Source organism: Protopterus annectens, chromosome 2.part0 (assembly GCF_019279795.1).
Source record: "Protopterus annectens isolate FY-2018-M chromosome 2.part0, PAN1.0, whole genome shotgun sequence".
NCBI lineage: Eukaryota > Metazoa > Chordata > Ceratodontiformes > Protopteridae > Protopterus > Protopterus annectens.
The window spans coordinates 468,283,543-468,296,432 of record NC_056728.1 but is presented as its reverse complement, the minus strand read 5'-3'; positions in this window follow the sequence as shown (position 1 = coordinate 468,296,432).

Genomic DNA, 12,890 nt, shown 5'->3' with positions numbered 1-12,890 from the left:
CCAAAAACAACAGAGGGGAACCCATTCCAGTGGACACGAAGGTATGTGTAAGCTTGCGAATACTAGCCACAGGTACCTTTCAAAGGCCAACTGGAGATATAATGGGGATCTCACAGGCATCAGCATCCAAGGTACTACACCATTTCCTGGATGCCATGTTACCACATGCCAATGAGCATATATACTTCCCCCGAACTTAGTAGGAGTTGGCCAGCAATATGCGTCACTTCCACCATGTGGCACACTACCCGGAGGTACTGGGTGCGATAGACTGCACGCACATACATATCAAGTCACCACCCGGTGAGCATGGTAGGCGCTACATAAACCACAAGGGATTCCACTCCATCAACTGCCAAGTCATGTGCAATGCCCAGGGCATTATCACGGATGTGTGTGCTGGCAGCCCTGGAAGCTACCATGACTCCCATATCTGGCATGCCTCACAGCTGTATCAGGTATTTGTCAGGGGGGACATCCCACATGGCCACCTTGTGGGGGATGCTGGCTATGCACTGGAGCTGTGGATGATGACTCCCATCAGAAATGCACACACACCCATGCAAAAACACCATAATGAGGCACACGCACAAACCAGAATCATCATAGAACGTGTGTTCGGGATGCTGAAATCATGGTTCCGTTGCTTGGACACATCTGGTGGAGCCTTGCAGTACTCTCCAGGCACAGGTGCCCACATCTTCATAGTATGTGCCATGCTATATAACATGATCCTGCGGAAACAGCTGCAGCAAGGACAAAATGATGAAGGCCCTCATAGCCTACCGCAATTGCTAAGGCCGTCACAGGCACAGGGGGATTCAGACCCCAAACACCCTGTGCCAGCCTCAGTAGGTAGACGGAGGTGTGCCCAATATGCCTACGCCTTGGCAAAGAGGGAACGTATAGCACATACTCTGACAGTGTAGGCCCCTATGGACTAACACACCTCTCCACCTGCACACACAGTAAAATGGATGGCACACACACACGACCACCTGTAAATTGTAATGTATAGGTGGTCCACTGTGTGAATCCTACATAGACAGCCCTCAAACACTGTACACACAACAGCTATTGGAACAAGGAATGTCAACACCTGAACAGTACATGCACCTATCAGCAGATGTTGGTGCTGTGTGTATAGGTTCCTAGGTACATCGGTAGGTACACGCCCGATTGTCAGAGGCCATACACCAAACACGGCAAACAGTGTCTGCTGTCACCACAACATTGAGTAACCAACTGTCGCTCAGTGGAGCAGAGGCAATTGTGGGATCACATGTGTGTAAGCACTGTTCTGCACACACTCTGCAGGGATTCCCTGCTGCGTTAATGAGGGGCTCCACATAATGTAATCATGGATGTTGTGTCAAGGCATGGGGTGTACCCATGACAGGTATTCATCACCCCAGTATGCTCCACCTATGTTCATTCGAAGGTGTAGCACATTATCGTGTGTGGCTCACTGTGAAATACATACCCAATGCTGGAGCACATCCAGTAAACATCACATGGACATACCAGTAATTGGACTCATCCATATGTAAACTAACTGAGTTACACATGTGAGTGCAGTACGGAGTAACAGCTGTAGTATACTCCACATACAAAACGCCATAACACATGTACAAATCCCAGATGGCCAAGTGGTAAATGCAGTGACCGTCGTGCATGTTCCCGGTCCCACGTCCTGCAAGGGATGTAATGTAATCCCGAAGGCATGAATAATGCATGTCGGATGCAAGTCATCAGATCATGTTTAGCACACATTAGCGGGAATATGCGTTGCCCAGTGCTGGTAAGCGTCGTTTAAATATGAGTATACGGATATGCATGAAACAGGGCCAAACTTCTCTGAATATTGCGCAGATCAATGATGTCTAGAACAGATGAAACCAGCATTATTCACCCCTGTACTAATAGCACCTACTCTGAGGGGTAAAACAACCACTGCCAGGAGTAGAACACGCAATCATGTATACAATCACCTAACACTATGGTAGCCAAGATGTACCTACGGCAGGTGTGTAATGTGACAGGTTCAGACACAAACGTGCGGAGTCCAGGAAACAGTATACACCGACAAGTACACAATGAAAGGTGTAGTTTGCCTCTCACTTTCCCTGTCAGATATATATATATATATATATATATATATATATATATATATATATATATATATATATATATACACACACATACATATATACATAGATATAATACAGATAGAAAAGGTGATAGAGAGATATATGTTGATATATACGGATTCACCGATATCTGCAAATATATAGATAGGTCAATGACATTCATAAAAACTTGGAGGTACAAATAAATAGGACACCGCCAACTATGGAATGTGTCACATACCGACACGCGTAACCATGAGGCTGAAAGATCGAAAGAACACAGTACCGGAACACTAGAACCACAAGTAATATTATCACGATAAGAAGGAGCATTTAGTTACCACTGCCGGTGTTGTGGTCCACGTAGGTAGTGTGTTCAACTGTGTTTGTGATTGCCATAGTCTGTGTATGTGTGTGTTGAGGGTGCTGTGTGCATTTCCATGTGACTGTAATGTGTGTGTGTGTGTGTGTGTGTGTGTGTGTGTGTGTGTGTGTGTGTGTGTGTGTGTGTGTGTCTGCATCGTGTGTCTGTTAGTGCCAACTCGAAGGTAGATCATTACGGTAGGTGTGGTTATAGCTTGCCGTAGGCATACGGTTGCCACCTGTCCCACATTAGGAGGGACAGCCCCTCCCTGGGCAGTTGTGTCCTGACATAAAACATTACAAAGGGCAACTGTCCGAGATTGTAGGACATTATTATGTCTCATATATTATGTAATAGTTGCATTAATTAGTTATGCCTGTATGTAAGAAACATAAATGTTACATGCAATATGATAAGTAGCCAAAGTCCTACAACAATAAGTATGTATTGAGGATAAAAGTATGTGCTATCCTGTGTACTGACCATGGGCATGTGTAGGCCTGTAAACACCGATGTGTGTCCCGCAAGTGTCCAACAATGTCCATTTAAAAAGGTGGCAACCCGTGCCGAAGAGGTTCAGTTACCAACACAACTGCAATGACTGCAAATATTTGGGACAGAAATACACGGGACAGCTGTCAGTTAGTAACATCCCTTTACATATCGCTGTAATTCCAGAGGTATGGAAGTATCAACCTCACCTGCATACTATATAGAAACCAATTAACAACGGCCCAATGTATAATCCCGCAACAAAAGTCTACTAACTGATAGCTCTTTAATTAGGGAAGGAGCCCACACACATATATGGAATATGTAGAAATGCAAGCCCCACAAACCTGTATATGCTATGTACACCCACCTACATCCCCCACACACGAAACTATAGCAATACAGACTGTAATTACAGCACGAACATCCAGTCAGTCAATTACATCTGCAGAAGCATTAACATACCTTGTAAGAGACACATTTAAAGGTGTCATGTGAAATCGTAGCCGTTGTATAATGGAACAAACGGCGATGTTACAGGTTTTGTTTGCAATAGTCCCTTATCAGATGGTTGGTACGACAGGTACACTCACATGTAGAACCACATACTCTAGCCATCATACACAATCCACGGGGGACATGAATCCAAACTATATGTGTCTCTACACATAGCAGTTGCAATTACACAGAACAAAACACAATACAGGCCGTCTCCCCGAAGGTAGGGCAAATGGGCAACGCCCAAGTGGAGAATTCAATTATATCCCACTGTTGCCACGTAATTGGTGAATGGAGTAGCTGCATAGCTGATGTGCAAGTAATAAGTCACTCAGGAACAGCAATTGGTGGCAGGAAACCACATGTTACAGGTATCGACGTATATAAGGATGACTTGCCAGACATTCAAATCATATGCTCATACCATAAAACTGTTTAAACAGCGTAAGAGAGATAGTTACGAAAGTCTGGAATGATAACAAGGTATGTAGAACACTCGGTATGTAAGTGTATGTATCGCCTGTTATTTATTAATTATGTTAGTGTATGTATAGTCTGTTTTGTATTAATTAAAAGTGTCCGCAATGCATAAAGTGGGAAAAGGTATTATGTAGTGATGTCTTGCTGAGCATAGTAACGCTTGTAGAAATTGTGTGTCCTGCAGTGGGCCACAAGGTAAACATCACAGACACCACAAGGGATGCTACATGAGGGCTTTAAACAGAACAATTCCATACCACCCACCGTCAGTGGTAGGGTATGTCCAATAAGTACGTGCCATAGCAGGGGATAGTATATGTTGATATACCGTCACAGTAGGCATGTGTATGGGCATATAACGACAATGACATGTCGAAGGTGGTCCCACTGTGCAGGTATGCTTTGCATTATGGGATACTATGTAAAATATATGTAATGTACAGTATTGTAGGTAGATACGTCAGATATTCTACACAGCATAACAGGCATATCATGCATACCAAAGGTATTGTCTATTGGCATGTACAATATACAATAACAGGATACATATGGCTTGTAGACATGGGACACTGTAATAGCATGACAGCTAATCTAAATGGAAGGGCTACTCAATTAACCATGCACAAAGAACATGTAATAGCTTCACAGGTTCACAGTGGGGTACTATGCAGTCTGGCAAGTCTGTGTAAGAACAACTACAGTGTCGGATACAGCTAGGAAACCTTGCCCATACATGCTATATTTAATAACCATTCCTGTGAATGACGTCCAACTAGCCATTGTCCCATGTCTATCACATGTGCAACACAAGCGATCCGTGGCAGGATGTTGAACAGCTGTACAGAGCCGTGTAGATGTATATGGAAAAACACATGCATGTAAAGGTTTCCATGTGTATGTGTGCATTGTCACTGCTCAAGTCCATTAAGGCAGTGTATGTGTTGATATGTGACATCAAGGTCAACAGCATTACCGTGGACACATCCAGGCATGTGCTGATAGGTAAGAACACCAGCGCAGGCGAACACACATGCCCACATTAAGACAGCATTCACATGGAGTATGAACAATGTAATGAGGTGACACACATATATGGTGATGATATCCAATGCATAATGGGTGTTACATGTGTGTGACACAAACATGTCAGCCATGTCAGTGTTATGATGATTTGCAAAGATAACTGTGCAGATGTACTAGATTTACTAGAAATGTATGTGCAGCAGTATCTCTGTACATCTCTGATACTGTGACCTGTCACCATCATTATGTCTTACAGATAATGCCTTGTACACACCTGCCAGTGTACAGCCACCAGGAGGATGATGTCCTCATCCCGTACCTCCATGAGAACTATGAGGTGCTGTTCAGCCATGTGCCACAGCATGCCCAGCATGACCTGTGGCAGGATCTTCGCAGGAGGGTGAATGATGTGGGTGGCCATAACCGCACCTACCAGCAGGTGCGCAGACACTGCACGGACTTGATACGACATGCAAAACAGTGTGCCACTGCAATCACCAGGGAACGAGGTGGAACAGGTGGTGGACCACCAACTCTGCCCTCACTCACACACACCGAGAAGCTACTGGCCAGTCTGGGGACACCCTCATAACAGCATCCTCAAACACTAGCTGCCATCGTGGAGGTGGGTGTCTCCCAACCAATGAGCCTGGAGTTGCCTGGTAAGTCACTACTGCACATATGGCTATTATATCCCATTTAGTTGCATGTGTCACTGTACATTATGTAATGAAACATCATATGCAAGGTATGTTTACACACATGCTGCATACTACAGTATGCTACCCTGTGTATGCACACATGTGCATACTATATGCTATTGTACAGGCAAATGTGTTAACATGCACAGTGCAGCCTGTGGCTGTCATACAGTCATGGATAATGTTCAAACTGCTGTGTCACCCCTATACAGGTACCTCTGGCATGCCGCACAGACATCAGTCTGTTGCAGGTGAGACTGTCATCAGTATCAGGCATGTTAAAGCATAGATCTATTCACCATGTGGCCAGTTAACACCTATACACATGATGTTTGGTCCAGTCACGATATACAGGTCGCATCACCCATCATTCACACTGGCCACCCATGTGAATATATACAAATGAAATGATACACCAACATGACACCACAGTATTCATCATTGCTACATGTGTGGGCAGCTGTGCATACAACGGTGGAGGTGTTGTACAATGTAAGCATATGTACTATACATTGGAACAACACGTGTGGTACTGAAACAGTACCACACAGTGAGCTGTGATATGAGCAGCCCACAGGAGTCACCATTGTGTTATATGCCCCTGCAATGGGTGCACACATTGTGATGTGCCATCTGACATGTCCCAGACACGTAGTGTTCTGGCTGCAATATTGTCACACTATCCCATAACCCATACCCCACATACCAAACATACAACCTGTTGTCTGCATAGCCCTGTGGATGGTGACATATCCGACATCTATGGGTGTATGTCATATGGGACAACACAGACATGTGAGATTGATGGCCATCACACACATTTGGCCAACACATGTGCACACATGGCCATGGAGGATGGCCTGAGACACGTAGCCACACAGTAGATGTGATGTGTATACACCCTGTTGCACATTGTCCACACATGGTCCAATTATAGCCTTAGTTGACTGATTATACAGTTGATGTGGTACACTGGACATCCTAAAAGGCTGTGCACAGATAGTGGAGGTGTCACTGAAGTCTAACATATAAGATGTGTTGAACATCACGACTGTGTCATAGCATGACAGTAGTCACCTCCACAGCTTCCACAGACATTGACACCACATCAGGCCACAGATGCTGTACATTTCCCTTGCTGCTGTAGGACATCACCATTAGCTGTGCACCTCGTGTGTGTGGTACATCAATGTCATGTGGGACATGGTGAATTGACAAGTTTGCTATGTGTGGACATGGTTGCCAGGCAGCTAAGACTCTGTAGTAGTTGCGCAGGGGTGTCATCTGTAGGTCCTTTAGTGACCTGTCACATGACACACCATGGTTTGTTGTGTATACACCTCAGCATCGTGGGTCACCATCCACAGTTATGTCATGGGTATGCATGCAGTTATGGCTATGCAATGTGTACATATTATGCACTGTATAGCAATATAGATGCCTCATGATGCCATGCAATGGCACAGTGTCTGTACCTCACACTGTATAGCAATGTAGACGGCTCACACTACCCTTTCATGCTCATGCACAATTTGCTAAACATGCATTCTATCTGTAGGGCATACAGACAAAACCGCAATGTGATGCCCATTATGACGCTGTACATGTGTCAGGACACCATTGTGTCAGACATGTATGCATGTTAATGCACACGTCAGCAGATTACATGTCAAGGTCACGTCAGCCATGTGTACTGTTATCCTGTTCTGGTCCACATGGTGTATCACGGGGATGCATGCATACTACCATGATTGTGTGAACTGCATGGCTACTGATATGAAACCTGCTTGCTGTAGTGTGCACCCCAGGGAGGTATGCTTACTAACACTATTAATGTCTGAGCTGCATGCCATCTGCTGTATCACAGGCATGCTGCATGCCGTCTGTCAAATTACATGTATGGTGTGTGTGTGTCTGTGTGTGTGTGTGTGTGTGTGTGTGTGTGTGTGTGTGTGTGTGTGTGTGTGTGTCTGTGTGTGTGTCTGTGTGTGTGTCTGTCTATTGTAATTTAGAGTCTTTCTTTGCATTCACAGGTGATGCAGGTGCGTTACCCTACTGCGGTTCATCTGATGTTAGTGCCCCCACAGATACTAGCAGTGATGAACATATGCATGAGGTACATCAGGGTTGTCAGGGGCAGAATCTGTGCCAATGATTGCCATCCCAGCTATGTCCCCCTCTTCCCCGCACACAGTTCTGCTGCCAACACATACCGCATCACCAGTGGCCATAGAGGAAGGACAGTCAGCATCTGTTAGCGTGGAACAGGAACGTGTGGTGGCTACAGAAGGTCTGTCTCCACACCATGGTGTCAGTGTAATGATTGCAGGCATGTGGCTGGTGCTGCTCGTAGGAGAACTTCTGGCAGACATGCACCTGCAGGACAGAGCGCAGCAGCTGGTATCACCAGACGCATGTTCCAGACTGTAATGGCGGCACAGGCACATGCTGAATGGCAGAACAGAGAAGGGCAGAGGCTGCAGAGGGCTGCTATCTGTACCCTAAATGACAACATCCAGGCATTGGCAAATGCTCAACGGCAGATTGCTGATGTTCTGGACAGGCGATTGGGTGACATGGTCAGAATCCTTGACCGTGGCATGGCAATCCGCGAGCGTGAGCTGTCTGTGCTGGAACATCCGGTAGGAGTGAGGCGTAGACCACGTGGACATAGGCCAGCTGGACCACCCAGTGCAGGTCAACGTGAGCGTGCCACCTCACATGCCCGCTCCCATAGTGCAGGTAGCAGTAGCAGTGCAGCTGGTCCTGCGCTGTCCACACCTGGGCACAGTGGGCCATGTGGACATGGCCCTGGACATTCCCAGTAGGAACACAGTTCCAGTGGACATATGTCGTCGGACAGTAGCCAATCTGTACCTCCACCTGGTAGTGTCCGTGCAACCCCTGGTAGGCACAGGTCATGTGGCCATGGCCGGACACAATGAGCTGTACAACCTGGTCTGTACAATCTGGAGCTGTCAATAATACCCCTGTGTAGGCCTCACAAAAGGCAGAACCGTGTGCACTCATACACGCACACAGCAAACAAATCTCTAGGGCACCACAACACCCACATGCATACTGAACTGACATGTCCATTCATATCACCGGCCCTTACCCACACACATGATGTCATCCATTGGTGCAGCCTATGCCCCTGGCAAACAGTATCACCGTGTGCATATGATGAAGCCTGTGCTGCATCCCTGTCATCCACACCATTGGTGCAGGGACATGCTCAAATGGTCTGATGCACAGGGTGAACAGAATAGTGAGAGAAGTGTATATTACATTAGTTGTGTACTGTTAACACGCACCAGACATACCATGTAGTACAGGTTTAGCAAGCATTGTTATATGTTCACAGTATGTGTCTCGGTAACAACAGTAACAGCATGTTGGTAATGATGCCCTGGTTCCCTCCTTATGGTCTACTTGCATGTGCCTACAGGTAGCAGTGTTTGCAATCTCCCATGTGTAACTGTGGAGTACTCACAGGCACGTATGGCAATATCAGCATGCTATACGTAGCCTCAACCTGACTGTTGGAAAGGCTAACATACCACAGATGTCCACACATATACTGATCCAGAAGCATGTGGGCAGTTTAATAGGCTACAGTGGCTATAGATGTGACATCCATACCAGGTCACATCACAGGTATGTTGACATGGTGCAGGGATTGTACACAGCGGTCTGGCCGATGATAACGTTAGAGGCCACTTGATAGCAGTATTACCCTATCACATTACAGGAACATGCCCACACTCACGGGGTCAACAACACTATAATGCACATCCCATAGTGTTGAGGTGAGGACCCCTGCCTATGTGGTCATCACCCTCACAGTACTGTGCACCCTCATGATGCGACACAGAGTAAGAACATGTACAGGTAGCCAGTACGGCTGAGACTGATGGCATCAACAGGGTAGCAGACTGCATCACCATGAGGGGTTAGGGATCCTGTGTGTTCTGTATGGTAGCATACACCCTCACTCCATGCACCAGACAGCCATACACACACACACACACACACACACACACACACACACACACACACACACACACACACACACACACACACACACACACACACACACACACACTGTGGAGACCACAAATGTCATACACATACAGATAGCTGATGTGTGTGATACACACACCACCCCTGCCTATGTCATGCTTTCCACACTGCAGTATGTACAGATCTCTACAACAGTGTACAGGGGTATGTAACAATTGGGATGTATTCCCCACCATATGTGGCATATATGGTCACACAAGCAAACACACATGGCAGTACTGTGAATGATACACCTGCTATATGATGATACGTCTGACAGACATGCAGCAATATTGGCCGCATTATGTGTACCAACTCTACGTCTGGCAATTGTGCTGCTATATGCACACGGGAGGATGTAAGTGTTACAGGTGTCAAGTGACGTACAGTCAGTGACACCTGACCACGGTGTGGGTTTTATGTATTCACCGTCAAGTAACAGTAACATAGCGTACTGTTTGCACATGTAATAGGATGGCGTGTGACACACCTGTGAGCCATCCCCGGCAAACATCCATCTGCACAGGTGGATCACCACTTTATGTACACATCCATCCATACCTGATGTACATCCTACCGTACTGTCAGTATGTAACCATATACAGGTGTCAATGATGGGGCTGCATTGCAACTGCATGTTGTAGTTAGGCACAGATGAGTTACATACATCAGCTACTGCACATGCATAGTAGCTGCATGCACACTTCAAGTTGTACATGTGTGTTGGTCCTACATGCCTGTCATGTAGCCATGTTTGTATGCATTGCAATTGGTGGACATGTGTGATGACATACATAACACATGGACTGTTGTATGATATGATGGGTGTCATGGGTAACTAGTACAGAGGGAATGTGTCCTCGGTCAACATTAATACCTCATGTACTGTTAGCATTCAACAGCCCTGGACCCACCTTCCATTTGCGTGCGTGTGACTGCTGTAGCCACTTGTCTGCACGGAGGACAGCAAAAGCTATGCTATGTACATATGTGTTGTGTGTGTGGTCCATGCACATATCTACTGCGATTACATGTATGTCATATCCAAACATGTGTGTTCTTGGGTGTACAGCGACAGTCATCTGTCACAGCTGTGTAAGACCCAGGGCCCCTGGTATATGTAGAGCTGACCTGGTTATTACAGTGGTATCATTGCAATGCATAACACATGATGGAACCCTGCCGGTACATGTGTAGTCTGCACAGTTGCTGTAGACCTATGTACAGTCCACTGGTCATGAGTCACACAGTGTTGCGGTAATGTATGGCTGTGTAGTGCTGATCCAACGACATGGCGATGTCTGAGGGCTACATTGTAGACTGTGGTGTGTACCTCTGTGATCTGCACCTGAGACATCTGTGATGGCTCCTGAGTGTGTACTGGTCAGTACATGTGAGTGGCCTTCATGTGCGTGGGGACAGTAACACCGTACTGTGCCCTTCTGTGTTTAGAATCCGTGTGCACGCAAGACGGCCCTTTGCAACTGCTGTGTGTGAGCATGCCCAGTAAGCCGTTGTGTAGGTGGACACACAGTACATTCCAAACCACGTTCTTCTGTGTTTAGAATCTGTGTGCATGCAAGACGGCCCTTTGCAACTGCTAAGTGTGTGAGCATGCCCAGTACACCGTTGTGTAGATGGACCCACAGTACATTCCAAACCGCACCCTTCTGTGTTTAGAATCCATGTGAATGCAAGACAGCCCTTTGCAACTGCTAAGACAGCCCTTTGCAACTGCTAAGTGTGCGAGCATGCCCAGTATGCCGTTGTGTAGATGGACACACAGTACATTCCAAACTGCGCCCTTCTGTGTTTAGAATCCATGTGAATGCATGACATCAGACCGTGCCCTTCTGTGTTTAGAATCCGTGTGCATGCAAGATGGCCCTTTGCAACTGCTAAGTGTGTGAGCATGCCCAGTATGCCGTTGTGTAGATGAATGCACAGTACATTCCAAACTGCTCCCTTCTGTGTTTAGAATCCGTGTGCATGCAAGATGCCAAACCGTGCCCGTCTGTGTTTAGAATCCGTGTGCATGCAAGATGGCCCTTTGCAACTGCTAAGTGTGTGAGCATGCCCAGTACGCTGTTGTGTAGATGGACACACAGTACATTCCAAACTGCGCCCTTCTATGTTTAGAATCCGTGTGCATGCAAGACGGCCCTTTGCAACTGCTGTGAGTGTGAGCATGCCCAGTACGCCATTGTGTAGATGGACAAACAGTACATTCCAAATGGAAGTGTGATACTAAGAGTGTGGGCATGCCCAGTGACACCTTGTGTCGGTGATGTGCCTCTGTGTATGGGCATGGCCATTGACATCCTGTATAGCGATGGCGGTTATCCAGGCAACAGATGTCCATTTACAACGTCACGATGGATGCCTGCATTGAACACACTGGTTGACTGTCTTGAAGGGTGTACTGTCTGTGGCACGTCCCGTATCTATGTAGTGTTGTTCTAGTGCTCTGTAGATATTCAGTTGCCCCAATCACACCACTGCCGTGTGTGTGTCTATGTCTACCTTGGGACAGTAATATGCTTGCAGACTGCTCACTCTCTATACATTCCCTATTGGCGTCTCTGCCTTTGCGGATGATGTCACCCACCTAGAAGTATGCCTCTGGGAGTGCTGTGTTCAGTAATCTTGGTAGCGCATTCTGTAACTGCATAATGCTGTAGTGTGATAAGGTAGTTAGGTGTACGTTCGACTCCCAGCCCTACCAGGTGTGTGTATGTGTGTGTGTGTGTGTGTGTGTGTGTGTGTGTGTGTGTGTGTGTGTGTGTGCTTCCAGCTGCCTGGGGACATAGTAATGCTTTTAGACGGCTCACATCACATACATTCCCTATCGGCGTCTCTGCCTTTGCGGATGATGTCACCCACCTAGAAGTATGCCTCTGGGAGTGCTGTGTTCAGTAACCTCAGTAGCACGTTCTGTAACTGCGCAATGCTGTAGTGTGATAAGGTAGTTAGGTGCATGTTCGACCCCCAACCCTGTCAGGTGTGTGCCTGTGTGTGTGTGTGTGTGTGTGTGTGTGTGTGTGTGTGTGCGTGTGTGTGTTTGGTGTTTCCAGCTGCCTTGGGACAGTGTAATGCTTTTAGACAGCTCAAACCACATACATTCCCTATCGGTGTCTT